This window comes from Leptodactylus fuscus, chromosome 5, assembly GCF_031893055.1.
Source record: "Leptodactylus fuscus isolate aLepFus1 chromosome 5, aLepFus1.hap2, whole genome shotgun sequence".
In the NCBI taxonomy this organism is placed as follows: Eukaryota; Metazoa; Chordata; class Amphibia; order Anura; family Leptodactylidae; genus Leptodactylus; species Leptodactylus fuscus.
The window spans coordinates 24,206,760-24,228,773 of record NC_134269.1 but is presented as its reverse complement, the minus strand read 5'-3'; the positions used below and the strand labels follow the sequence as shown (position 1 = coordinate 24,228,773).

General features: G+C 42.5%; 1 protein-coding gene across 1 annotated transcript in view; it reads right to left on the bottom strand.

Moving 5' to 3' along the window:
* OLFM2 (olfactomedin 2) overlaps window positions 1-22,014 on the bottom strand; it is a 273,626-nt gene that overhangs the window by 174,332 nt on the left and 77,280 nt on the right. The window lies entirely within an intron of this gene.

Here is a 22,014-nt window from a genome sequence, read left to right as displayed (position 1 = left end):
TGAAATACTGTTGTTTTGAAAAGCTGATCATCTCACATCACACTTATCTGGTCATGTCCAATGAAGTGTAAAGGTAAGCAGGGTCACATCCAAAAATATCTTACTCTATTGTGCATGTACTTATGTTGCGGCGTTACGGTGTGACCTACAGTTACACACAAGCAGAGGAGTTGAAGCCCATTGATCCCTACAGTCAGGAACCCTATAACATGTCGCTAATACCCCTTGTGCCCCCTAGCTCAGCAGGACAGTTTCAGTGTTGATCTGTGCTCGGTGACATATTCGGCTCTGCTATATCTACTCTGTCACTGGTAGCAAGTGTATTACATTCCCCCGGGACAGTGAATGATATATCAACAAGGATAATGTGATTATTCATGACTGTCTGAGAAGTCACAGTATTAATTAATCAATAGTAATGACATTAGCATATATTACAGCTGGTAATATGGAGGAATATATCACCCGAAATGTCCCTAGGGGCAAATTACATCTAATAAACACATACCATAGGGGTACTTTAATATGGGGGAGGGGGATTGGTTGGAAATTTGTTCCTATCTATCTATCTATCTATCTATCTATCTATCTATCTATATATTAGATTTCTGCAATTCCTATTCAGAAGACTGGGGCAGGGGTAGAAATTCATGCAACAAATTTGCCATGTGTGAATATAGCCTTAACCTAACATGTGAAAGCATTTTGAAAGACATGTAAGTCCTGCTCCCGAGGAGCAGACAGGAACACTCCTTGACCTTCTAGATACTCCTACTTTTGGGTGGGGCTTAAGTAGATCATATCTCTTTGAGGTTTGGCTCCTGGGATTGCAGCCTTCCCCCTACCATCTTAAAGTGCACCAAAAAATACTGGAAAACAATAATGTATGAAGACCATCTCCACTACAAAGTACTCTGAGATCAGGGGTGTACCTTAAAAGAATCATAGTAGGTACCCATACCCATAGTACCCATATCCATACCCATAATAGGTACCCATACCCATATCCATACTAGGTACCCATACCCATATCCATACCCATAATAGGTACCCATACCCATATCCATACTAGGTACCCATACCCATAATAGGTACTCATATCCATACCCATACCCATAGTAGGTACCCATATCCATAACCATAATAGGTACCCATACCCATATCCACACCCACGCCCATATTAGCTACCCATATCCATATGGGTACCCATATCCATACCCATAATAGGTACCCATACCCATATCCATACTAGGTACCCATACCCATAATAGGTACCCATACCCATACCCGTAGTAGGTAGAGATCCGCCTCTATGGTACAATATGTATAGCCTAGGTTAAAATCCTAAGTACAACCAGGTTTTTCCACACTTCTTCAATGTTAGTACAATATAAGATACAGACGTGTGTGTTACCTGAAGTAGCAGCCAGGGCGGCGCTATAATTGTGTAAAGAATCTGTACTATTCTGAGCCCACTTAAATTACTGCAAGGGATCATGGTCTCCAATTTGTTTGTGGTTACCATGCAAATTTATTTTATGAAATTTCTATTTTTCATCTTTACATTAAAGGGGTTATCCATATTCTAATATTTATGGCCTATCCTAAGGATTATTAGATCTGTCAGAGTCTGACACCAGGTACCCACGCAGATCAGCTGTAGCAGGATAGTGCATCTCCCAGTATTGTCTATATTGTCAGCTTTAGATACTGCCCCAATGTAATCTATGGGACAGCACTGCAGTACCTAAAACCCTTGTAAGGTGAGCGAGAGGATGCTTTGTTCCAAAACCAGCGCCATAACCGTTCTCAGGTTGGCTGTGGTATTACAGCTCAGTATCAAAAAAGATGAGGTACAATACCAGACAAAACCTTTAGACAATGGCGGTGTTATTTCTACAAGAAAGCTGCCATATTTGTCTATTACTGGACACCCACTTTGTCGAAGGGACTTTATAAGATTGGGAAAATTCAGAGCCTCATAGTAACAGGCCTCGAGAGAAGAACCGGTCAGTCCATAAGGACCTGTTAGTGGGTTAGTGTCCTGAATTTAGGTCCCCTTTAAGGCTTCGAGTGCCATTTGAGGGGGTGTCCGAGGGTCCATTCAATTGAAAAAAGAGTAAGTCCTATCCTGCTCCGTTTCATTGCAACAGAGCAGATTGGAAGCCATCATAAAGTGCACTCGGATGTCACTCCGAGAGTCATCTGACTGCTCCGAAATCGGCCCCAAGTCGGATGCACACTCGGCCATGTGCAGGGGGCCTAAAGTGCAAAGGTGTCTTGTAAGATGGGGGTGGAGATTTTCAACAGCAGTCTTCATAACAAGGCGCCGGACCATGCACTTAGAAGACTTGCGCCCCCCATAGCTGACATTGACTTCCTGCACCACTTCCAGAACGTGGTGAGGGTGGCACAAAAAGTAAAAAAAGTCTCAATTTTTTTTTGTGCAAAAACAGATTTGCGCAATTGCCATAAAAAGTATAAAGGTCATAAGAAATCCGCCCTGATGAATGTTGGGAGTTCATCTTTGCAACCAAAGTACTTTTAACTTTTTGGAATACTGGGGGCGCCAGGGGTGAACGGGCAGAAGTTTTGTATCTCATTGGTTGGATCATATCTCCTGAGCTGACCCTCAAAGTGTGTACAGGCTCGTAACCAGTCTATGGAGCAGTTATATGAAGGCGCACCTCCAAAATCAAAATTTTTTATGTAATTTTTACAAAAATTTTCAACTTTTTCATGATTGTATGCCAGAAAACTAGCATACAAGAGAAGATAAATCTGCCCCTATGAGACAGGAAGTTGAAGGGAGAGATGATGTCTTCAACTCCTATTTTTTGGTGGAGGATGCGACCCATTTTCGACTCTGTTGGGTTCTGCACCTATGCTGAAATCTACACCAGCGATCATATATGACAATAAATCTGATGGGTTTAGTGGCGCCACCTATGTCATACTTCCCACTACACCCACTTTAGAAATTTTTGTTGCAAGTGTCACTTGCCCAGGTTTGCAACTTTTTTATGCCGCAACTTTGCATGAATTATTAATAACTTTGAACCTTGGTAACCCCACCTCCGAGGAATGATGGGTTCCTGGATCCCTGTGTCATAGTCCAATGTTTTAGGTGGAGTGTTCCTTTAATTCGGCTTCTTCCTGCCTCTCCTCCACTGACAGATTTCTTTTGCACTTGTCTGATTGTTTAATAGTTAAATTAGCTTTTTCTTGCTATTATATAATAATGCAAAACGCCAGGAAAATGTGTACAGGAAAGGAGAGGAGACCGCTCCACGGCGCCGAAACTGACGCAAGAGACGCAAGAACATACACGTCTTACAGGCGCACACGTATGTATTTATTAAAAATGTCTCGTATAAAGCTGGGAAAATCTGCGACAGGTAAATTATAGTATTACATGGCAACCATAATGTATAATAGGCTGGTTCCGCCAGTCGCAGTGTTCTGCTCTCGTACAAAACATAGAAGGGATTCTTAAGCATCCAATATGCTAATTAGGCTCTGGTGGTGGGCGGTCCCAGACTATCTGCCCCAGTCCAGAACCTAGAGTGGAGAGCCGAATTAACAGATTGGGCGCTGAAGCTAACTACACCAATTGCTCAGGAAGAGTGGGGGCTAGAGAAAAAATAAATTTAAATTAAAATTAATAATAATAATTATATATATATATATATATATATATATATATATATATATATATATGTATATAATTGTTATTTATCTATTTTTTATGTTAACCGTGCTCTTCTTCATACCGAGCATAGTAACAGGGACCGCATCTAATTACCGATCCTTTAATTACCCAGCCGCGACGATACGCAAGGGACCCGAAATTGTTAAGAAAGGCACAAACCCCTCCACCGAGTCATTATTCACAACTTCCCAGAAAATTTACCATCTTCAGAAAACAAAATGAAAATCTGTGAAGTGAAATGTCTGGGACTCTGGTGACACCTAGTGGAGGAGATGTGCAATGCATGTGTTGTCCAATAAAACATCCATCATGGTAGGATTTATTTGCTGGGAGAGATCAGAGAGATTTATGGGGCGCACACTTGTCAACCCCAACATGAAAGCAGCCGGACACTACGAGAGTATACAGAGAACACAATGGTCAGGGGTTAGACAATGAGGAAACCATTTTTATGAATGTCCCCAAATGCAGGATGTAGAGGGTCCTACTTTTTTGGCTTCTATCACAGAGATGGACATCGAAGTGGCATTGACAACTTTCTGTATGTACTACATTGCATGTGTTTACATAGAGTAGTTACCAGGTTTAAGCGGTTTCCAGGACCCATCCCCATCAATATGTGCTCAGTGGGGGTCTGACTCCAGGACCCCCACAGATCAACTGGTTAAGCAGGCTGCAGCATTTCTGTGAGCGCTGCCCCATATATATATTGTGCTTTGTATTGTAGCTCAGTCCCATTCACTTGGTTGGTACTGAGTAGCTGTTGTAGTATGTAATGTCATTGGCATAGGGAACACATACCTCCCAACTTTTGAAGGGTAGAAAGAAGGACAAAATGTGCAGCGCGCGCAGTGTGCCGCAGCAAATTTGGCTCCGCCCACTTTTATGTTGAATCCGCCTCCTTTTTCATGTGCTCCCACAGTATAATTTCATGTCCCCTCACTCCATCCCCAGTTTCATATCCCCCCCCCGCCGCCGCCTCTTCCCAGTTTCTTTTTTTTTTTTTTTTTAAATGTAGATTGTGAGCCCCACATAGAGCTCACAATGTACATTTTTCCCTATCAGTATGTCTTTGGAATATGGGATGGAAATCCATACAAACATGGGGAGAACATACAAACTCCTTGCAGATGGCTTAATGCCCTTGGCGGGATTTGAGCACCAGGGCTACCAGCGCTGCAAGGCTGCGGTGCTAACCACTGAGCCACCGTGTGGCCCCCCCCCGTCTCTTCCCAGTTTCATGCCGTTCTCCCCCCTTCATCTGCCCCAGTGTCATGCAGTTCTCTCCCACCCCCCACCCCCCCACAAGCAAACACTTACACTCACCTTCCATTGCTCCCCCACCGCTGTGACAGCTCCTGCTTTAAAGAGGACCTTTCATCAGATCGGGCACATGTAGTTTTATAAACTGCTGGAAAGCTGACAGTGCACTGAATTCAGCGCACTGTCGGCTTTCCCGATCTGTGCCCGGTGTAAAGTGCTATCCCGGTACCGTAGGGCTTTAGTGTCAGAAGGGCATTTCTGACACTTAGCCAGGGACGCCCTTCTGCCCAGCAGCGCCAATAGCTCTGTATAGTGGAGCGGGGAGGAACGCCCCCTCCCCTCCTGATATTACTTGTCTATGGACGAGCTGTGTGAGCAGAGGAAGGGGGCGTTCCTCCCCGCTCACACTGTACAGTGCGATAGGCGCTGCTGGGCAGAAGGGCGTCCCTGGCTAACTGTCAGAAATGCCCTTCTGACACTAAAGCGCTACGGTAACGGGACCGATAGCGCTTTACACCGGGCACAGATCGGGAAAGCCGACGGTGCGCTGAATTCAGCGCACTGTCAGCTTTCCAGCAGTATATAACACTGCATGTGCCCGATCTGATGAAAGGTCCTCTTTAAAGAGGACCTTTCATGGTCCGGGGCACAGGCAGTTCTATATGCTGCTGAATTCAGCGCACTGTCGGCTCTCCCGATCCGTGCCCCGGGTAAAGAGCTATTGGTGCCGGTACAGTAGCTCTTTACAGTCAGAAGGGCGTTTCTGACAGTCAGTCAGGTACGCCCTTCTGCCCAGCAGCGCCTATAGCGCTGTAGAGTGTGAGCGGGGAGGAACGCCCCCTCCCCTCCTGATAATAATCATCTATGGACGAGCACTGTGAGCAGAGGGAGGGGGCATTACTTCCCGCTTACACTGTACAGTGCGATAGGTGCTGCTGTGGAGAAGGACATTTCTGACTGACTGTAAAGCGCTACAGTACCGGGACCGCTAGCTCTTTACCCAGGGCACAGATTGGGAAAGCCTGAATTGCGCTGAACTCAGCAGTATATAGAACTGCCTGTGCCCTGGACCATGAAAGGTCCTCTTTGCCTGTGTATTCAGCTCATCGGCGTCCTATTGAAATCGGGATATACCTCCCACCGACCGGGACCGCGGGACAGGACACCAAAATCAGGACGGTTGGGAGGTATGGGGAACAGACAACAATGCTCACAAGCTTATCAAACAGTCCCAGGTCCCCTACAGATGATGTATTGATGACCTATCACCAAGCTGGTGTTTATAAGGCTATATATACTGTATATACCCCTACCATTTATTATGATCTGTCAGTTGCGGCTTATACATTGAGGATAGCATGCTAACATTATACCTGAGGACAGCACCTTATTATAACACAACACATTATTATAACACGTCACCTTATTATAACTGCACCTTATTATAACACACCTTATTATAACACAGCACCTTATTATAACACATCTTATTATAACACAACACATTATTATAACACATCACCTTATTATAACACACCTTATTATAACATAACACCTTATTATAACACAGCACCTTATTATAACACACCTTATTATAACACAACACATTATTATAACACATCACCTTATTATAACACACCTTATTATAACACAACACATTATTATAACACATCACCTTATTATAACACACCTTATTATAACACAACACCTTATTATAACACATCACCTTATTATAACTGCACCTTATTATAACATACACCTTATTATAACACAGCACCTTATTATAACTGCACCTTATTATAACACAACACATTATTATAACACTAGCTGGTACCCGCGACTTGGTCTGCGGTGATTGTAGAAGTGGGTATATACAGGCGCGGGTAAGGTTTTCGTAGTGTGTATAAGGGCTGGGATATGAAATGTAAGTTTGTATCTTGTTGTTGCTGTAATTCAGAGAATACGTGAGACTTTTGTGTAGAAGTTACTTTGTATTTGAGCTGCTATATATACGGTGTCGTGAGAAACTTTACATAGTGACTTTGGGACAGAGGGATTTGAAGTTAACCCTTTCCCGCCGATGGCATTTTTTGATTTTCGTTTTTGACTCCCCTCCTTTTAAACCCCATAACTTTTTTATTTCTCCGCTCCCAGAGCCATATGAGGTCTTAATTTTTCCTGGGACAAATTTTTCTTCATGATGCCACCATTATTTATTCTATATAATGTACTGGGAAGCAGGGAAAAAAATTCAGAATGGGGTGGATTTGAAGAAAAAATGTATTTCTGCAGCTTTCTTACGGGCTTTGGTTTTACGGCGTTCACTGTGCAACCAAAATGACCTGTCCCCTGTATTCTGTGTTTCGTGACGATTCCGGGGATACCAAATTTATATGGTTTTATTTACATTTTGACCCCTTTAAAAAAATCCAAAACTGTGTTAAGAAATTTTTTTTTTGAAAAGTCATCATATTCCGACGGCCGTAACTTTTTTATACGTGCGTGTACGGGGATGCATAGGGCGTCTTTTTTTGCAGGACCGGGTGTACTTTGTAGTTCTACCATTTTCGGGAAATGTTATTGCTTTGATCACTTTTTATTCAAATTTTTATCAGAATCAAAACAGTGAAAAAACGGCGGTTTGGCACTTTTGACCATTTTTCCCGCTACGGTGTTTACCGAACAGGAAAAATATTTGTATAGCTTTGTAGAGCGGGCAATTTCGGACGCGGGGATACCTAACATGTATGTGTTTCACAGTTTTTAACTACTTTTATATGTGTTCTAGGGAAAGGGGGGGGATTAGAATTTTTAATCCTTTTGTTTTTATATTTTTTTTACTTTTTTTACAAAAATTTTTTTGCATTTATTTGACCGCCTAGGGGTAATGACATGGGTGGGTGGTGTCGCGGATTGTCAGAGCGGTGGGGGTCGGCAAACATGGCTGCTCCGGAGCGTTAAAGAGAACCTCCTGGAGTATCGGTAAGGTGAGGGGCAAAGTGGTAAAGTATATGTATATGTGAGTGTGTGGGGTTAGGGGCGAGGCTGAAGAGGGCAATATGAATTTTGGGGCTTGCTATGGTCCAAAGTGTGTGAGATTGCAGAGATGGTGATGTGAGTTTGGGTTTTGTGGGGGTCCTGGCACAAACGTATGTGCGCTATTGTGACGAAAAGTAGCCTATTGCGCAATCGGGTGTATTAACTATGTTTGTGGAAAATTTCAGCCAAATCGGTGGAACATGCAAACATCCAAACACACAAACCCACAAACTTTCACATTTATAATATTAATAGGATACACCTTATTATAACTGCACCTTATTATAACACAGCACCTTATTATAACTGCACCTTATTATAACACAGCACCTTATTATAACACAGCACCTTATTATAACATACACCTTATTATAACAGCACTGCACCTTATTATAACATAGCACCTTATTATAACACAGCACCTTATTATAACACAGCACCATATTATAACATACACCTTATTATAACACAGCACCTTATTATAATTGCACCTTATTATAACACAGCACCTTATTATAACACAGCACCATATTATAACATACACCTTATTATAACACAGCACCTTATTATAACTGCACCTTATTATAACACAGCACCTTATTATAACACAGCACCTTATTATAACATACACCTTATTATAACAGCACTGCACCTTATTATAACATAGCACCTTATTATAACTGCACCATATTATAACATAGCACCTTATTATAACACAGAACCTTATTATAACATAGAACGTTATAAAATAGCACGTTATTATAACAGAGCACCTTGACTATATTAGTCTCATGTAACATATACCTTATTATAACACAACATCTTATTATAACATAACACATTATTATAACTACACCTTATTATAACACAGCGCCTTATTATAACACAGCACCTTATTATAACACAGCACCTTATTATAACATACACCTTATTATAACATAGCACCTTATTATAACTGCACCTTATTATAACACAGCACCTTATTATAACACAACACCTTATTATAACTGCACCTTATTATAACAAAACACCTTATTATAACACAGCACCTTATTCTAACACAGCACCTAATTATAACACAGCACCTTAGTATAACTGCACCTTATTATAACACAACACCTTATTATAATACGACACCTTATTATAACATAGCACCTTATTATAACTGCACCTTATTATAACATAGCACCTTATTATAACATACACCTTATTATAACACAGCACCTTATTATAACACAGCACCTTATTATAACATACACCTTATTATAACATAGCACCTTATTATCACACTGCACCTTATTATAACATACACCTTATTATAACATAGCACTTTATGATAACATAGCACCTTATTATAACACAGCACCTTATAATAACACAGCGCCTTATTATAACACAGCACCTTATTATAACATAGCACATTATTATAACTGCACCTTATTATAACATAGCACATTATTAGAACTGCACCTTATTATAACACAGCACCTTAGTATAACTGCACCTTATTATAACACAGCACCTTATTATAACACAACACCTTTTTATAACATACACCTTATTATAACACAACACCTTATTATAACACAACACCTTTTTATAACATACACCTTATTATAACACAGCACCTTATTATAACATAGCACTTTATAACATAGCACCTTATTATAACACAGCACCTTATAATAACACAGCGCCTTATTATAACACAGCACCTTATTATAACACAGCACCTTATTATAACATAGCACATTATTATAACTGCACCTTATTGTAACACAGCACCTTATTATAACATAGCACATTATTAGAACTGCACCTTATTATAACACAGCACCTTAGTATAACTGCACCTTATTATAACACACACCTTATTATAACATACACCTTATTATAAAACAGCACCTTATTATAACACAACACCTTATTATAACATACACCTTATTATAACACAGCACCTTATTATAACACAACACCTTATTATATCATAGCACCTTATTATAACTGCACCTTATTAAAACACAACACCTTATTATAACACAGCACCTTATTATAACATACACCTTATTATAACACAGCACTTTATTATAACACAGCACCTTATTATAACATAGCACTGCACCCTATTATAACATAGCACTTTATGATAACACAGCACCTTATTATAACACAGCACCTTTTTATAACATACACCTTATTATAACATAGCACCTTATTATCACACTGCACCTTATTATAACATACACCTTATTATAACATAGCACTTTATGATAACATAGCACCTTATTATAACACAGCACCTTATAATAACACAGCGCCTTATTATAACACAGCACCTTATCATAACACAGCACCTTATTATAACATAGCACATTATTATAACTGCACCTTATTGTAACACAGCACCTTATTATAACATAGCACATTATTAGAACTGCACCTTATTATAACACAACACCTTTTTATAACATACACCTTATTATAACACAACACCTTATTATAACACAACACCTTTTTATAACATACACCTTATCATAACATAGCACTTTATGATAACATAGCACCTTATTATAACACAGCACCTTATAATAACACAGCGCCTTATTATAACACAGCACCTTATTATAACACAGCACCTTATTATAACATAGCACATTATTATAACTGCACCTTATTGTAACACAGCACCTTATTATAACACACACCTTATTATAACATACACCTTATTATAAAACAGCACCTTATTATAACACAACACCTTATTATACCATACACCTTATTATAACACAACACCTTATTATATCATAGCACCTTATTATAACACAGCACCTTATTATAACATACACCTTATTATAACACAGCACCTTGACCATATTAGTTTCATGTAACATTACAAGTAATTCAGGATTCACACCATAGAAAATGAGCTTGGCAGGGATGTGCGCTGAGGACACCTGCTGGACCATTACAAGAGTGCAGCTGCAATGTGGAATCAGCTTTATTACTAAGTGGTAAGACCCCTCTGGTGCTGGTTCATCTCCCCTGAGATCAAAAGGATTGAACTTGTTGAAATCCAATAGCCTGACCTTTCTTAACCTTAAATCTGCCAGCAATGGAAGTTAGGACACCCCCATACACATTAGATGGTCAGCTCTGCAGCCAAAATCAGAGAGTTTGACTAACCACACACTAATATACTTAATAGCTAGTAAGAGTCAATAATCTTAGAAAGGATACGGAGTCTTATATATACAATGGAGCTTCTGTTTATAACCACTTGGAATGATGTACAGATAGATAGATAGATAGATAGATAGATAGATAGATAGATAGATAGGAGATAGATAGATAGATAGATAGATAGATAGATAGATAGATAGGAGATAGATAGATAGATAGATAGATAGATAGATAGATAGATAGATAGATAGGAGATAGATAGATAGATAGATAGATAGATAGATAGATAGATAGATAGGAGATGATAGATAGATAGATAGATAGATAGATAGATAGATAGATAGATAGGAGATGATAGATAGATAGATAGATAGATAGATAGATAGATAGATAGATAGATAGATAGGAGATGATAGATAGATAGGAGATAGATAGATAGGAGATAGATAGATAGATAGATAGATAGATAGATAGATGATAGATAGATAGATAGGAGATGATAGATAGATAGGAGATAGATAGATAGGAGATAGATAGATAGATAGATAGATAGATAGATAGATAGATAGGAGATAGATAGATAGATAGATAGATAGATAGATAGATGATAGATAGATAGGAGATAGATAGATAGATAGATAGATAGATAGATGATAGATAGATAGATAGATAGATAGATAGATAGGAGATAGATAGATAGATAGATAGATAGATAGATAGATAGATAGATAGATGATAGATAGATAATTATGAGACTAGCTATATAGGAGATATAAAGCTTGCAGTTTCCATATTGATAATGAATGTTCTGTCTGTTTCCCAGGCTCTGCCGCCTCAGCTTTGGCCTGAATTGACTATTTCCTATTCTGGATGGTCCAGGAGTGAGATGAGAGGGCGGTGGAGATATGGGGCTCAGCATGGGTCACAGTTCTACCTTGTTAGCGGTGTGGAGCTGGGTAGCGGGGGTCCTTTCTACAATCCTTCTAGACATATATTAGATCCTGAGGCTCTGCAGGTGGATAGATGTCATTAGAAGCTAATCATGAAGTTGCTGCGGCTGAATTCAATAACTCCATACTGGTGACTCAGAGACCGGAGGACCTCATGTATTTCTCATATGTATTTGCTTGCTAGCTAAAGGCATCAGTATATTCTGTATATTCAGTATATCTAAGATATGAGTTATTCAACAGCGTCCCCTTCTAGACGTATCCATGAAGTCTCCCGTGCAACCTGCTACCATCATATATTGGACAGGTGGATTCCTTGGCACTGACCAAACTGGAGCGTTCACCTTTAACACCCCCAAATTGTGGTCCCCAGAAAACTAGCAGAACGTGACCAGGATCGGAGCTCAGGGTTTTCAGTAGTAGAGTGGTCAGGATGTCTCAGGACCGAGGACAAGATGTCTACTCAAGAATGGTAAGAGCCAGGAGTAGGACAACAAGTACCAGATAAACAATCTAAAGCACCAGATAGGAGCAGTAGTCAGGAACAAGGCCGAGGTCAAGATCAGGGTTTTGGAGTCAAAAGAAGAGGCAGATGAAGGCAAGAACCTTAAACAGCAGACAAGGCGCTGAAGAACAATGGACCTTCTAATAGGTCACCAGGTCTGATATTATGGGGTGATAGTGTTTACCTGATAACACAACATGGTCAAGATAAGGAGAGCTGGAGACTGATCAAGGAAGCCGACACCCTTAGTCTTACCCTCGGGCTGTTCCCGATATCTCATGTGCTTGACAATCTTACCAACCTGATTGACTTTAAGTGAGAACATCTATTCATATTGTTGGATCTTATGAGGTTTTTGTCAATATCCTATACTTGTAAGGTGACGCAGTGCCCCCTCTGGTTATATTCTGAACAGCTGCAGCTTGTAATATGTTATTTTTTTATATTGTGTATCGTGCATGCATTTTTCTATTGTTGCGCTGCCACCTATTGGCCAAACTGTATATAGCATTATAAGATCCAGGATCTGTCGACCTTACATTTTATGTCCCTTATTGTGCTTGTTGTGTAAAGTTGGTGTCCATATAGTGAAGCTTTTAGCGCTATACTATATCCTGCTGTATATATATTACATATATATTGACCTATCCCTATTCCCTTTTATTGCTCTGTCCTGGGGTCAAGTATGACCAGGGGTAACAGTTGCATGGACTCTATGCTTGTAAGGGCTCTGTACCCATTCCTAAAAACCAGACTTTATTGTGATCCCCAATGGGGGTGGATACCGATGTGAGTGATGACTGTGTACCATACCATAGAATATGTCGGTGCTATATACGATAAATATCAATGCTGCTAATAATATGATGTCATCCTCAGGATAGGTCATCCATAAAAGATCAGTGGGGGTCCAACACCCCAGACTCGCTGATTTGCGCACTTTACTACATGTATATTTATTGCGTATATATTGACCTGCGTCACTCAGGTGAATGCCATGACCCCTTCATTGTTTGCATCACATGTTGCCTGTTCCATAGCAGCCATCCCTTTAACTTCTATGGGCAAGGCTCTAACTACTTGGCAGGGCTGCTATGAATCTGATGGCATGTAATATATAAGCAGTGATCAAGAATACATTGAGTACGTAGCATACGAGGAAGCAGTTGATCTGCAGGGCTCCTCACAGACAGACCAATGTCAATCTAAAAAATTGATGGTCTGCCTTAAAGATAGGCTGTCAATTTTTAAAAGCTGGATAATCCCTTTAAAGGGTATTTCGATTCCTTGCTATTGATAACCTATCGTCAGGATAGATCTTCAATATGGGATCAGAGGGGTCTGACACCCAGGATCCCTTGTTTAAAGGGATGTAGTGCTTGTGTGAGTGCCGTGACCCCTTCACTATTTACATTGCATGCCATCTGTTTTATGGTGAACGTGAAATGTAATTACATCCTGTTCACATCTATGGGACGAGGCTATAATTACATTGCATGGCTGCAATGTACATAGTGAAGGGGTCATGGCACGTGCTGGTCAGTAGGGTGATGGACCCCCATCGATCTCTTTTTGATGACCTAACCTGAGAATCAATAACAGGTAACTAGAATACTGATACCTTGACCACTGCCTTCTCTGTAAAGGTAATACACCTCTATCAGAGGTAATACACCTCCAGCAGCAGTGATCAGCACTCAGCATAATGACCTGCACAGGCAATAGAGACGAGTGCCGATCTCTGCCACAGGTATATTATCCTTAAAATGGTCAGGGAACCAACCCAACTTTGCCTAACTTCAGTCATGATAATTAGGGTTCAGGGATCGAGAAAGATCGGAACCCGATCGGCGATCAAGCAAATTTCAGGGTCAGGATCGGCTGGAAAATGATCGAAAATCAGATTTTAAAAACGGTCCTGAAATCTCAAGATCAAGATCGGCTCAACCCTCCAGTAGTCTGTGGGCCCACTACCCCTCCGGGCCCGGTTGCCCCCTGTGACCGTGATCGTTACGAGCCCTGAGCCTAGTGATCTGACTGTAAATCGGGCATAAGTATCTTTCAAAGTAAAACTTCTTTAAGGACATGTCGTTATATCTCCATAAGGCGTGACAATGTTTATTTCGAGCTTGGTTACGGTTAATATCAGCGAGATCTCGCCATTTCCACGAGTTTATTGCTAGCAGAGCAGTTAACATAGACTCCCCCATCTCCGGAGCAGGGAAGGGATTAATCATCATTAGAAATAATGACTCTTAAATCCCCGTCCTCCGCAGTCAGTAACATTACTGGGCCATTACCGCTATATTTCGCTTTTGTTGTTCTGTGACCCAACCGCATTAATTTGCACTTTTTGGAATGAAATCATGTTCCGTATACAGAGCCATTCTGCGGCCCGTCTCCATCATTAATCATGGTGTCTCCGGTGCCATGTGTTAATCTGCCTCCATTCCTTTAATGTCTATCAATAATACGTTCCTTCAATTACTGTTATTTTCTGACTAATGTTGTGCTCGGCTCCGGGAGACGACAAAATGACTGTACTTATGGATAAAATGGTTGTTTTCACTTTATGCAAGTCTTTTGTAACATCTTATGCGCAACTTTTTACATAGGGGCCAGAAATAAAGGCTAGCGAATCATACGGGGGGGGGGGGGGGGACAACAAAGATGGCCGACACCATGAATCCTGTCACCAAAATCTCCTCGAGAACACTCATAGGTTGTAGTAGGGCCACGTTAGTGACCTAGGGAACAAAACTAGAGATGAGCGAACAGTAAAATGTTCGAGGTTCGATATTCGTTTCGAGTAGTCCCTCAATATTCGACTACTCGAATCGAATATCGAACCCTATTATAGTCTATGGGGGGGAAAATGCTCGTTTCAGGGGTAGGCAACATTCGATCAAATTATACTTGCCAAGTCCATGAGTGAGGATCGGGCTGGATCCTCTGAGAAGTCTTCTCCTTGCAGCTTCCCCGCGGCATCTTCCGGCTCTGAATTCACTTTGCCAGGCATCAGGCCTGGGCAGAGCCGACTGCGCATGCCCACACTACAAGCGGGCATGCGCAGTCGGCTCTGCCCAGGCCCGATGCCTGGCAGAGTGAATGAACAGCCGGAAGACGCCGCAGGGAAGCTGCAAGGAGAAGACTTCTAAAGGTAGGAGAAGAACCAGCGTTGATTGGCCGACTGTATAGCATTCGGCCAATCAATGCTGGTTCTGCATCAAACTTTTCCATTCGAACAGCGAGTGGTACTCGATCGAGTACGAGTATTTCTAATACCATAGTATTTGATCGAATACCTACTCAATCGAGTACTACTCGCTCATCTCTAAACATAACTTTATTCAATGGCGTTAAAACATACCCCCTTGAAGTTCCTCTGACCCTCTAACTCACTATGGCCACCAATGCCGCGACCGAGGAGATCAGAAGAGTCCTCCATCTCCAGCCTCAAGTCGCAATAAGGGGTGACTGCCATACGGGGTCCTGGGAACGTTGAAGTAGGCATTGGCGGACAACTGGTTCTTCTGAATTGTCCTCAGTGGGCTCTGACTTGAGAACAACAGTGAGTGCATGTGGAGAAGTTGGGCATGCCAAGATCAGGATGGTCTCCTCCTCTAGAAAATCCTGCAATCTTCCTGCTCGAGGAAATGAATGTGCAAATTTTAATATGAAAATGAGCCGTTTGGTGCGCCCAGGGCATGGCCTACCAGGGCACCTGTTTTTGGAGGTGCTCCAACAGAATATACCGGCCTGGGCACAATCCATTGATGAGCGGACTATATTGATTTTGGCTGAATTGAATAAGATAATGTTAGAACATGGGCAATGGACGTGACAGGACTGACCATTTAATCCTGTCCCTGCTCCGTGCCATTACCCCTTCTTTCCATGCACTACTTACTATGAGCAGTCACTGAGGGCTGTCTCTATACCTGTCACTATGGGATTACTCAGGGTTGATGTCAGCACCAAGTAAACTATGGTGGATATCAAGCTTGATGGACTCTTGATGGTAATCTGGGCAATGTTCTACACAGATTGGTGCTCAGAAGGGAACCCATTGGGTCCAATAGCCCTTATATGTCTAGTTGTTGGCTTAGTGTTTGACGGGGACCTCTCTGGCCGGTACTATGAATGGTGGCACTCTTTATAAGGGTACTCTCTTATTGGTGTGACACTGTTTCTGAGAAAACTTTCTTAGGTGTCACTTTCACTAGAGTGCCACCCAAGTGCCTTCAAGGATTCATTCATTTCTGTGGTGGGTGCCACCCTGTTTCGATCCGACATCACAGAGCAAGATAGGACCTTCTCTATACTCATTGGATTGCAATGGAGTGTCAGAGGCCCAGTCGAACTTTGCACGGTCATGTGAGTGGTCAGGTGTGGGCGCTATTTTCACGATTCCACTTTCAGTCATGACAGAATTGCTGTGGTTTTTATCTGTATGGACTTTACAATGGAAATCTATTGTATTATACAGTACAGTATGGGTATATACGGTATATACAGTATATACTATACTATACAGTACTGTATGGGTATCTTCACAAGCTGGAATTTGGAGAGAATTTCAGACAGTCATCCGCCTCGAGATCCTTTCCAAAAAAAAAACCTCCCTGTGGAACCCATGTTAGAAAGCCGAAGATGATCCTTGGGTTTGTTGGCACGGCTTTGCTCGTGTAGCTGGCTTTATGTACAATGCGGTTAATCAAGCGTGCAACTGCGATTTTCGTGGTGATTCTGCCATGGAAACTGCAGCAAGATTGAGCAGGACGGTTCGTTTTCTGAAAAAAGATGTGTCCGTCACTGGTGGACTGGTCCAGCATTTGGAGATCTATTGTGAGGTATCAGACCTTCTCAAGTTCCTCTCCAATTTCCTCCATGCAAACATTCCTTATATCCTGCTCATTCAATTACAATCTTACTCTTGTCAATGCATAGAGCAGGGGTCTCATACTTGCGGCCCACGGGCCAACTGCGACCCTCAGGACGATAGTTTATGGCCCCCGCGCAGCTCCCTGCATGTCCTGCTATGTCCCTTTAGTCAGTGTTTTACTTAAACTGGAAAGCTAGTACTACTGAAGTCTAAAACTCAAGGACCTGTGTGTGACGTCAGATGTCACGTCACTAGGGAGGCGTGTCTTAGTGTGCCGGCCGGAAGATGAAGAGATGTAGTACTGAGAGGAATGCGGATGCAGAGTGGAGTGTGTGTGTGTCAGTAACCTAGGGGCAGAGATGGAGGGGGGACATGAAACTGGGGGCAGAGATGAGGAGGAGCATGAAAATGGGGGCAGATGGAGGGGGGATATGAAATTGGGGCAGATTGAGGGGAATATGAAACTGGGGCAGATGGAGGGGAACATGAAACTGGGGCAGATGGAGGGACAACATGAAACGGGACAGATGGAGGGGGGACATAAAATGGGGCAAATGAAGGGGGATATCAAACTGGGGGAGAAATGGTGGGGGAGATGAAACTAGGGGTAGATGAAGGGGGGCACTTAAACTGGGGACAACTGGAGGGGGCATTAAACCGTGGGAGTAGCTGGAGGGGGACCTGTCTGCCTCTAGTTGTCCCCAGTTTATTGTCACCGTCCAGCTACCCCTACGGTTTAATGTCTGCTTCTAGCCTCCCGAGTTTAATGTCCCCCCCTAGTTGCCCCCAGTTTAATGTCCCACTTCAGCTGCCATTAATTTATTGCCCCCCTCCAACTACCCCTACTGTTTTATGTCCCCCCTCCCGCTGCTCCAGTTTAATGTCCCCTCTAGTTTCCCCCAGTTTAAACTGGGGCACCAGGAGAGTGACCTAATACTGTGGGGCAGTTGGAAGGAACATTATAATGTGGGGACATATAGTGTACGGGTGACTGTAGGAGGATTATACTGTATGGGGGCACTTGAAAAATGAATAAGAATGGGTGGAGTCATCATAAAATTGGGCGGAGCTAAATTTTCTGCGGCGAGCATAGCTTGTGGAAAACCTGAGGCGGCCCAGCCTCACCCAGACTCTACCTCCAGCGGCCCCCGCATAAATTGAGTTTGAGACCCCTGGCATAGAGCGATATTCACGGTAATTCCACCGCAAAATACACTGCAAAATGGTAACAAAGGTAATGACGCAGGTATATAAATCACAAAGGAGAATCCTCAACATTGTAAAATTTGTTCCGAAGCCTCGGGAGCTTGTGAAGCCCTGACATGACAGTATACACGCTCAGGCATCAGGTGGCGCCATTGTCCCATAGATGTGTGCGTTCCGACAGTCATTGCAATCCGCCATTGATTGATGTGCTTTAATTGGGCCTGTGTGTCGAGGATTAAAGAAAATGAGTTTGTGCGTCAAAACTCCGGCTAGAAATAGTTCTATAAATCAAAACCCAGAACGACTTGTATTTTACAGGCGGCGGCAGCGTCTCGCCCTGGAAGCCTCTGAAGTGCCCGTCATTATGTTTTATGGAAGCTGACACACAGCATAGGCCGCCGATGAGACATTATAAGAGCTTATTTCTCATTGACAAGCCCTTATACTTCCTTATAACAATACCTGCTAGAAATATGAGCCCTATTCTCACAATACGGATTCCTGCGGATATCCTGACTCCCGAGACGGGTGTGAGCGAGGTCATAGATCTGATGGTGGTTATTGCACATTGCTCCCCATTATTCACACAGCTCTAAGCCCTTCTGGGCACTGAAGTCTCCCCTTCACCATCGACTATTCAAAGATTTGTCTCTTTGGGGTAATTGACGGCCTCATATAGGATAATAGGTTGCACTTCATGTTACCGTATGGTGTATGTGAATAATATGGACACCATATGTACATGAGATGCAGACGTATGAATAAGGCTTACGTGTCAGTAGCTGCTGTTATACTTGTATACCCGCACTGCGCTGTGTACCCAGGGAAAATGGCACACTATAGTAACAAAGGAACCAACCGGAACGGACTGTCTTGTTAAGTGCCTGTTCACATCAGGCCTTTGTGAAGCATGCTTGTGCTGAGCACACCTGTCTACAATGGTCTTAATTCGCCAATTTCTTAGTAAGTGGAGCGCTGACGTAGCTGCGGTAATACCTGTGTGCCCACGCCCCGCCATATATAATAATAATACATTTTATTTATATAGCGCCAACATATTCCGCAGCACTGTACAATTTATAGGGTTCAGATACAGACATACATAACAAAGAACGTCATTTCACACAATGGGACTGAGGGCCCTGCAACACAAGAGCTTACAATCTATGAAGTAGAGGGGTGACACAAGAGGTAGCAGGGGCGGCATTGCTTATACAGTGTTCAGACAATTTTGTGCATTAGGAATTGTGATAGGCCTGTCTGAAAAGATACGTCTTTAGTTTGTGTTTGAAACTGTAGAAATTGGGAGTTAATCTTATTGTCCGGGGTAGAGCATTCCAGAGAAGTGGTGCAGCTCGGGAGAAGTCTTGTATACGAGCGTGGGAGGTTCTGATAATAGAGGATGTAAGTGTTAGGTCATTGAGTGAGCGGAGAACACGGGTTGGGCGGTAGACAGAGATGAGGGAGGAAATGTAGGGAGGTGCGGCATTATGGAGAGCCTTGTGGATGAGAGTAATAACTTTATATTTTATTCTATAATGAATAGGCAGCCAATGTAGTGACTGGCACAGACCGGAGGCATCGCTGTAGCGTCTAGCCTGATAGATGAGCCTGGCTGCTGTATTCAGAATAGATTGTAGAGGGGAGAGTTTAGTGAGGGGAAGACCGATTAGTAAGGAATTACAGTAGTCAAGGCGAGAATGAATCAGAGAGACAATAAGTGTCTTTAGTGTATCTCTGGTAAGGAAAGGACGTATTCTGGAGATGTTTTTGAGGTGGAGGTGACACGAACGTGCGAGTGATTCAACATGAGGGGTGAAGGAAAGGTCTGCGTCAAATATGACCCCGAGGCAGCGGGCATGCTGCCTAGGAGTTATAGTAAGGCCTGAGACTGCAATGGATATATCAGGGACAGATCTATTAGATGGTGGAAACAGTAGTAGTTCAGTCTTTGAGACATTTAGTTTCAGATAGAGCGAAGACAAGATATTACAGACAGTAGAGAGACAGTCACTGGTGTTCTGTATGAGTGCAGGGGTGATGTCACGGGAAGATGTGTATAATTGGGTGTCATCAGCATAAAGATGGTACCTGAAGCCAAATCTGGTGATGGTTTGTCCAATGGGGGCTGTGTAGAGAGAAAAGAAGAGGGGGCCTAGGACCGAGCCCTGAGGAACCCCGACAGCAAGGGAAAGAGGGGAGGAAACAGAGCCCGCAAATGATACGCTGAAAGTGCGGTCTGAGAGATAAGAGGAGAACCAGGAGAGTGCGGTGTCTGTGAGGCCAACTGAGCGGAGCATAGTGAGGAGGAGTTGGTGGTCAACAGTGTCAAAAGCTGCAGAGAGGTCCAGAAGAATAAGAAGAGAGAAGTCACCATTGGATTTAGCCATTAGGAGATCATTGGAGACTTTTGTGAGAGCCGTTTCAGTAGAGTGCAGAGCGCGGAAACCAGATTGTAAGGGGTCAAGCAGAGAGTTAGCAGAGAGATAGCGGATTAAGCAAGAATAGACCAGGCGTTCCAAGAGTTTAGAGATGAAGGGGAGGTTAGAGACGGGTCGATAGTTAGCAGCACAGGATACTGTGCTGGAATACTGTGTACAGTTCTGGGCGCCTCAATTCAAGAAAGACATCGATATATTGGAGCAAGTCCAGAGAAGAGCAACCAAAATGGTGGAAGGTCTGCAAACCATGTCCTATGAGGAGCGGCTAAAAGAACTGGGATTGTTTAGTTTGCAGAAGAGAAGGCTGAGGGGAGATTTAATAGCAGTCTACAAATATCTGAAAGGTAGTCACAGTGCAGAGGGATCTCCCCTATTCTCATTAGCACAAGGAAGTACAAGAAGCAATGGGATGAAACTAAAGGGAAAGAGATACAGATTAGACATTAGGAAAAACTTTCTGACAGTGAGGGGAGTGAGAGAGTGGAATAGGCTGCCACGGGAGGTGGTGGGCGCTCCATCAATGGAAATCTTCAAGCGGAATCTGGATAAACATATAGCTGGGATGATTTAGGAAAACCTGCACTCGCAGGGGGTTGGACCCCATGGCCCTTGAGGTCCCTTCCAACTCTACCAAAAAAAAAAAAAAGGATGGGTCCAGGGAGGGTTTTTTCAATATCGGGGTTATAACAGCATGCTTGAAGGAGGATGAGAAGATTCCAGAAGAGAGAGAGAGGTTAAATATTTTAGTAAGGTAAGTAGTGACAGCAGGCGACAGAGATTGGAGAAGGTGCGAGGGGAAGGGCTCACTACTGCAGGTTGTAGGGCGAGATGAA